General features: G+C 38.3%; 1 pseudogene; it reads right to left on the bottom strand.

Moving 5' to 3' along the window:
- Window positions 1-6187: 6187 nt before the first annotated feature.
- Window positions 6188-6912, bottom strand: LOC144219733 (olfactory receptor 1D2-like; annotated as a pseudogene).
- Window positions 6913-8089: the final 1177 nt, after the last annotated feature.

Genomic DNA, 8089 nt, shown 5'->3' with positions numbered 1-8089 from the left:
AGAAAGAAAGAAAGAAAGAAAGAAAGAAAGAAAGAAAGAAAGAAAGAAAGAAAGAAAGAAAGAAAGGAGGGAGGGAGGGAGGGAGGGAGGGAAGGAAGGAAGGAAGGAAAAGAAAGAAGGAAAGAAGTAAGAAGGAAAGAAGGAAAGGAAGAAAGGAAGGAAGGAAGGAAAGAAAGAAAGAAAGAGAGAGAAAGAAAGAAAGAAAGAAAGGAGGGAGGGAGGGAGGGAAGGAAGGAAGGAAGGAAGGAAGGAAGGAAGGAAGGAAGGAAGGAAGGAAGGAAGGAAGGAAGGAAGGAAGGAAGGAAGGAAGGAAGGAAGGAAGGAAGGAAGGAAGGAAGGAAGGAAGGAAGGAAGGAAGGAAGGAAGGAAGGAAGGAAGGAAGGAAGGAAGGAAGGAAGAAAGAAAGAAAGAAAAGAAAGAAAGTCAAATACTGTCAGCGAAAGACTTTGGAGAAAAGTGCTTAGGTACAATCCCCAAAATGAAATCGAATTATTTGTGCCATATTGCCATGAATCTCCACTGTACATTTTAAATGTATTTAAATATATATTTTGTACTAAAATCTTTAAAATTTTTATTATTTTTAAATGTTTTATTATGTGTTTTTATATGAATGTTTCTCATTTTTTGTGATTTTTATCTTTTATGGCAAAATTAATTATGCAGCAAAAATGTTGGTGGTGAAAATGCTTGGAACAAATATGCTTATGGCAAAACTACCTAGAACCAGTATATCCATGAAGCAAGGATAGTGGATATGTAAAAACTGATTAGAGATCTTGCAAGTGAAAAATGTAATTGTTAAAAAAAAATTGGATAATTGTTCCAAGTAGCAGAATTGTCACAGCTGAAGAGTAAAGTAGTGAGGTGAAAGGTCAAGCTCTTGAGTTTTTCTTAAGACATGACACATAGGGATAGACAGATATGAAACATGAAATATTTGAGGGCTCGTGGCTCACTTCTAGCTACGATTTTGGGTCAGTGAGTGGAAACTTTACAGGCTATTCGTGAATGGGACAGAGCTTTTCAGCTCTTTTATTTTTCATGTATTAGAAAATCCTCATCAAGATCCCACATGAGTCCTACAACTTCAACTCCTGGCTCTATGGGAGTTAAGATTCCATTCCCTGAAGTGCACAGTAGTCCCAGAGGCCACTAATTCAACTCTTTACTGCTTTTTGCTTATGACATGTGATGGTTTTTCCATCTAGGCTTTCAAGTTTTTTGGTATTTATCCAGATTTTCTATAAGGCTAAAGGGGAAAGAAGTGATTCCCACATCTGATCAAACCCAATGGCAAATTCAAACTTTCAGATTACATACAAACTAAAATAAATTATGAATACTTTCAAACATACCATAACATATAGGAAATAATTTTAATCAGAGATGCAGTCCTTAAGAAAGTTAAATGATAGTAATTTGTTACCATATTGTGTCACTTCTGTCTCCAAAAATGTTCAACATGTTGTAAATGGCACTGAAGCATTATCCCAATTCCTTTCCCCCATTCTGTCCTCTTTCTCAAAGGAACTATTTTCCTGTATTTGAAAATATTCATTCATTTGTTTAAAAAAATAATGTGCCCACTGCATGTTATCATAAGTAGGATTTTAAATGAAAAGTAGTATATTTTTCAAAATACAAAATTAGTGAGAAAAATGGCATTGATTTACGTTTTTTCCGAAGCTTTTTCATACCTGGCCTAATAGAGGATAGCTCCTATCGGCTTCTGCACTCACTGTGTAGTGACAGGGAGTTTTGGTAGAGGTATATGAGGAAGATACAGCAGCCTTATACAAATATGTAATCGTAAAAGGAGGAGTATTTTAATAGTATTTTCAGTTAATTGTAGGTATTCTTCTTTGCTACTGTATCAACACTTGATAAATGGGAGGTTCTTAAAGATCAGCGACAATGTGGAATCTGATACCATACAATGAACTTTTTATCCTCTATTTTAATGTCCTAGAGGATAAAAAGTTTTATCTTGCAGTTTGAATTGATCTTTTACCCATGTGTGACCTTGTCACATAATGCTCTGGTTATTTGGAAAATATTAGCTCACTAAGTTATCTGAGTTATGTATATTTAACAAACGTTCAGGCACTGCATTATATGCTGTTGACACATTCTCATTATGTCTTTCTGTCTGTCTGACACTACCTCATCATTGGTCTCATCATATAAAAGGCTTAACACATGGAGAAGCTGTTGAGCTCACCATAACAGACATAAATTTTTCCATAATTCTTACATTTGCTTGAAAGTCCAAATATGTAAGACAATACATGCCAAATACCCAACTCTGAATAATCAGTTTCAGTTTATTCTTTCGAATTAAAATGGCATTCCATGAGATGGCTAGTTCAGCTCCAACTCAAAACAACCACACAAATACTTCCTCTCAAGACAACCATTGTACTTGGGGATGCAGACGTGCTTCATCTTCTGCCTCCCATTTCATCACACAGAATATTAAAAAGATGCATCGTCAAGGCTTGATATTTAATAAAATACTTTTACTACTTTATCAAGGATATTCTTTTATCTAGAGTTTTGTCTAAAACTGTCTTTGCATATCTTGAGGTGGACATATTAAAATGTTTTTTTGAATCTCCAGTCTGTGGGTTCAAGCCCCACGTCAGACTCTGTGCTGACAGCTCAGAGCCCGGAGCCTGCTTCATATTTTGTAACTTCCTCTCTCTCTGCCTTTCTCCTGTTCATTCTCTCTCTCTCTCTCTCTCTCTCTCTCAAAAATAAACAAAACATTTAAAAAAGTTTTAATGTTTATTTTCTGAGAGAGAGAGAGAAAGAGCATGCGCCAGTGGAGCAGGGACAGACTGAGACACAGGATCTGAGGCAGGCTCCAGGCTCTGAGCTGTCAGCACAGAGCCCGATGTGGGGCTTGAACCCACAAACCGTGAGATCATGACCTGAGCCAAAGTCGGTCACTCAACATACTGAGCCACCAGGGTCCCTGCCACTCCTTTCTGGCCTGCCAAGTTTCTGTGGATAGGTCTGCTGCAAATCTGACCTGTCTTCCTTTATAGGTTAAGGACTTTTTTTTTCTCATCCTGCTCTCATAATTATTTCCTTGTCTGTGTATTTTGTGATTTTGACTGATATGCCTTGGTGATGGTCGGTTTTTGTTGAATCTAATGGGAGTACTTCTTGGATTTTGATGTCTGTGTCCTTCCCCAGATTAGGAAAGTTTTCTGCTATAATTTGCTGATAAAAATCTTCTGCCCTTTTCTCTCTCTCTTCATCTTCTTGACTCTAATGATTCTGAATGTATTCCTTTTTAATAACTCACTCAGTTCTCCAAGCTTTGTATTGATATCTTTTGCCTTTGTGTCCTTCTTTTTTTCCTGCTTTATTAGTCTTCATAATTTTATCTTCTAAATTGCTGCTTCGCTACTTTGCTTCATCATGGCATCCATTTGAGATTGCATCTCGGTTTTAGCATTTTTAATTTCGTCCTGAGTAGATTCTATTTCTTTTATCTCTCTAGAAAGGGATTCTATGCCCTTTTCAACCCTAGCTAGTATTCTTATTATCATGGTTCTAAATTCTAGTTCAGATATCTTGCTTATATCTGTGTTGATTAAGCCCCTGCCTGTCTTTTCTTCCTGTTCTTTTTTTTGTTGGAATGAATTCCTTCCTTTTGTCATTTTCGAGGAAGAAAAAAATTAATAAAGTAAAATTTAAAAATTTTAAAATTAAACCAAACAAAAAGTCAAATGAATGAAGTTAGATCCTTGGTGTGTTTTGGTCTGCTCATTGAAAGGAGCTTGATACAATAGAGAAAAAAGGGAAAGAAAAGAAAAGAAAGAGAAAGAAAAAATTAAAAATTCAAACATTATATAATAGAATAAAATGAAATAAAGTGAAATAGAATAAAAATGTTTAAAAAATAAAAAATAAAGTAAAAAAATAAAAGTGAAAGTTTCTCTTTCTGTATCCAAGAATGAAGAAGAAAAGAAAGAAAAGGAAAAAACAGGAAAGAATTTAAGCAAAAACAGAGGCAAAGAAAATGAATAAATGAACCAACAAACAGAAAGAAACCCGAATGAAGTTACATCCAGTTTCCCCTAGAATTGAAACTTTGAAGCCTTCTATAGTTCTTATAGTACTAAGCGGGTGGAGTGACTTGTGCTTGTCTTCTAGGGGAATGTGCTTGGAGGGCGCAGTTGGGCAGGGCTTGGTGCAATGGCTCCATTCTCTACTAGGTGGCGCTGCTTAGTTTACTGGGGTGGATCATTGTGTTGCACATGTGTGTGCATAGCAGAGGTGGAAGTGGCTTCACCTAGTCTCTCACACAGGAACTTTGAGCTCTCACTTACCTGCGATCAAGCACGCCTCCGTCCACCTTGCCTCTACTCTGTCTATGTCCAAGCTGTCCACCTGCAAGGCAGCACCTCTGTCTAGAGTTTTGGCTCAGATGGGATTGTGTTTCAAAACCCGATGCTTCAGAGACCCCCCACAGCTTGGACCAGTGCCAACCCTATGGGAGAGAGTCTCCCTGAGCAATGGCCGGTGTCAGTTTGCCCCAGGAAATGTTCATGTGATCAAGCAGAGGCCGAGGTTCAGAGATTGCGGCAAATCAAAACACACAGCCACTGTCAGGATTTACCGCACTCTGGCATCTTAGTTCCCAGTACCAGCAACGTGGCTCCTTTCTGGGGTCTGCTGGGAACTTTGCCTGTGGGGAGGCTGTATGGCTTGTAACAGATTCACTCCAAGCATGGGAATCACTTTTTCCCATGTGGCATACAGACCCCGCAGACCCCACTGCCTGCTCCTGGTGATTCGCCCTGCTTCCTCACTAGAGCACTGCCAGGCACTGAGCTCTGAAACTTCAGACTCCGGGCTCTGCTGTTTATACAATCCTGGTGGTATTGAAACCTTCTCCTTTCTTCCTATCAATGGTTTTGGGGAACAGATTTCTTGTTCAGTACCTGCAAGTGTTTTCACTCTTTCTCTCCTGCTACTTTTGGGGGAGTGCCTTTCTTGTACCATCCTGGTGTGCCACATTGTCCCTCTTCCCTTTTTCTGTCCTCTCTTCACAAAATCAGCTCCCTGCCCTCCATGAATTTTCTCTCCCCCACTTTTCACCTCTTCACACCTTGTACCTGCCGAGTTCTGTGGCTCAGGTTATGCAGATTGTTCTGTTAATACTCGGATCAATTTCCTAGGTGTTCAACATAGTTTGGTGCTGATCTGGCTGTTTTAGGGACTCCATGCTCCACCATTTTCACTCCTCCTCCTTAACCATTCTAATCTCTATTTTATCTTTAGGTTTATTGCTCTTTTTTTCCAGTATAATGTTTATTTGTGTTTTCTCTCTTCTTCCCTTGTGCACCTTATTTTTTTAAAGAACCAAACTTTTTTGATCCTATTATATTTTGTATTATTGTTTCTATTCTCAATTTTTTGTCTTCTTCTTTCTATTTTCCCTGCATTCATTACATTGTTCATTTGTTCCAGAATCCTAAGAGGACACTTAGCTCAACAAACATGAAGCTTTCTTTTTTTTCTATAATCACTTGAGATTGTAATTATCCCTCAAAGCTTCATGCTTGCCATGTCCTACAAGTTTTGACATGCAATGTCTCCATTACTATAAATGGTAGATATTTTCAAATTTCCATTTTAATTTCATTTTTAACCTTGAGTTAGCCAGCATTTTGCCTCCTAATGTCCAAAAAATTGGGAGTCTCTATTTACCTTTCTGTCATTCACATCCAAAGCAACTGAGTTTGGATGATCAGTTTCTATTCCTTGATATTTGCTGAGAGAGAGAGAGAGAGAGAGAAGCCCAGTACCTAAGAACTCCTACAAATATTCCATATGTGCCTAAGAAAAATACTCTATCTCTAATCATTGAATATAAATTCCACATAAGTCCAGATCAAGAATGTCAACAATGCTGTTCAGATCCTCCACTTTTTCATTACTCTTCTGTCCACCTAACCAACCTATAATCAAGAAAGGTCTGCTGAGATTTCCTTTCATGATGTTTTCCCTGCAATTAGATCAGATTTAATTCATATATTCAGAGACTTTTTAAAAAAAGAAACATACTTAAAATTGCTGTATCTTAGTAACCTGAGTAGAGGTGAAGCAAATACAAGATTTGGGGGCCTAAAGTTATACAGTGTTCCCTTCATTGTTCCAAGTTACCTCATGTCAACCTCCGGAAGCCTTTCCCTAGAAGGTGTCTTCCCAGAGCCCCATTCATGTTCTTGTTCTTCAGGCTGTAGATGAAAGTGTTCATCATGGGGGTCACCACAGCATACATCACTACCAAGTCCTTCATGGAGTATGTTTAGAGGGGCTGCAGATATATCATACAAAGCGTCCCATAGAAAAAGGAGGCCAGCAAAATGAGAGGCACAGGTGGAGAAGGCTTTGTATTTGCTAGAGGCTGAGGGTATTCGGAGGATGGCTCTGACAATACGAATGTAGGATATCATCATGAACCCAAAGGGGGTGAGGAAGATAAAGATGCCTGTGGAAATCAGCACTGTGAATGATCTGGGTGTTGGAACAGGCCAACCTCAGCAGAACATACATCTCACAGAAGATGTAGTGGATCTTTTGGGAACCACAGAATGTCACTTTGGTCATGAGGAGAGGGAGGGGGAGGCCATAGAAGGAAGAAAGTGACCAACACAAGGTAAGGAGCAAAATACAGAGCCCAGGGCTCATGGCTGTGACATAGTGGAGGGGGTGGCAGATGGCCACAGAGTGGTCATATGCCCTTGTGGCCAGTATGGAGTTGTCCAGAGTCACTGAGCAGACCAGGAAGTAGAGCTGGGTCAGACACCCTGCATAGGAGATGGCTTTGTTCTGAGACTGAAGGTTCACTAATGTCTTGGGGATTGTGTTGGTGACAAAGAAGAGGTATATACATATATATATGCATTTAATGTGAGCAATGAAGTAACAACAAAGAAAAGCATAACATGGAAAATCTTTATGCAGCTTAGTCTTTCTAGGGATTTTTAATCTGACATACTCAATATTATAGAAGTAATGTATGTCTTATTTTAAATTCTATCAGCTTATCATATTCTTGAAGTAGTTGAAGATTAGTACGTTATAGTTTTGGTATTGCATAGATTTAGAGTGATATTTAAAATAAATATATGCATTATAGGAAATGGATATTCGACAATTGGGCAAAAGAGGGAGATAAGGACAAATATTGTACGGGAAAAGAAAAATTATTATTATTTGCCGAGAGAACGATCTATCTGGGAAACCAAAGATAATCAACTGAAATGCCATTAGAAATAAAAAGGGATTTCAGTAAAGTGGCCAATCACACAATGAAAAGACTCAAAGCTAATGGTGCTCTCATAAGTATACACTGCAGTGATTAAGACTGTTGTCAGACATTGGAATTTAAGGGCAAGTGCTGCCTCTTACTAAGTGTGAAACCTCCGGCCACTTATCTGAGCTCCTAAAGAGTCTTTGAGACTCCAGTTCCTTATTTGAAAACTGGGTCAGGAGGGAAGAAAATTAAGTAGTAAATCGCTTAACACAGAGAGCTTGCATGCAGTGAACTCTCAACAAATATTGTCTATTATTATATGTAAATAATAATCAGAAAAAATAAGGCTAAAATATAGTATGAAATAATACCATCTAAATTATCAACAAATAGATCTATGCATTAATATATTACAAGAAATAGGCATGATCTTCAAATCCTCCAGAGAGGCATAAAGCAAAAATGTAATAAATGGATGGATATGCCAGATTCCAAATGGAAAACTGAAATATTACAAAGGTATAAAGTCTACTATTGACCTATTCAAAGTCAAAGTTCTGAGTTTTTTTCTAATGTTTATTTATTTTTGAGAGAGAGAGCGCAAGAGCATAAGTGTGGAAGGGACAGTGGGGAGGGGGAGGACAGGGGATGTGAAGCAGAGAGCCCAGTGTGGGGCTTGAACTCAAGAACTATGAGATCATAACCTGAGCTGCAGCCAGACACTTAACCTGAGCCACCTAGGTGCCCCTAATGGGGTTTTTAAGAAATAAAAGCTAATCTAAATTTCACATAAAGATAAGCATGAAA

This window comes from Crocuta crocuta, unplaced genomic scaffold, assembly GCF_008692635.1.
Source record: "Crocuta crocuta isolate KB4526 unplaced genomic scaffold, BGI_CrCroc_1.0 scaffold149, whole genome shotgun sequence".
Lineage (NCBI taxonomy): Eukaryota > Metazoa > Chordata > Mammalia > Carnivora > Hyaenidae > Crocuta > Crocuta crocuta.
This window is presented reverse-complemented; position numbering and strand designations above follow the sequence as displayed.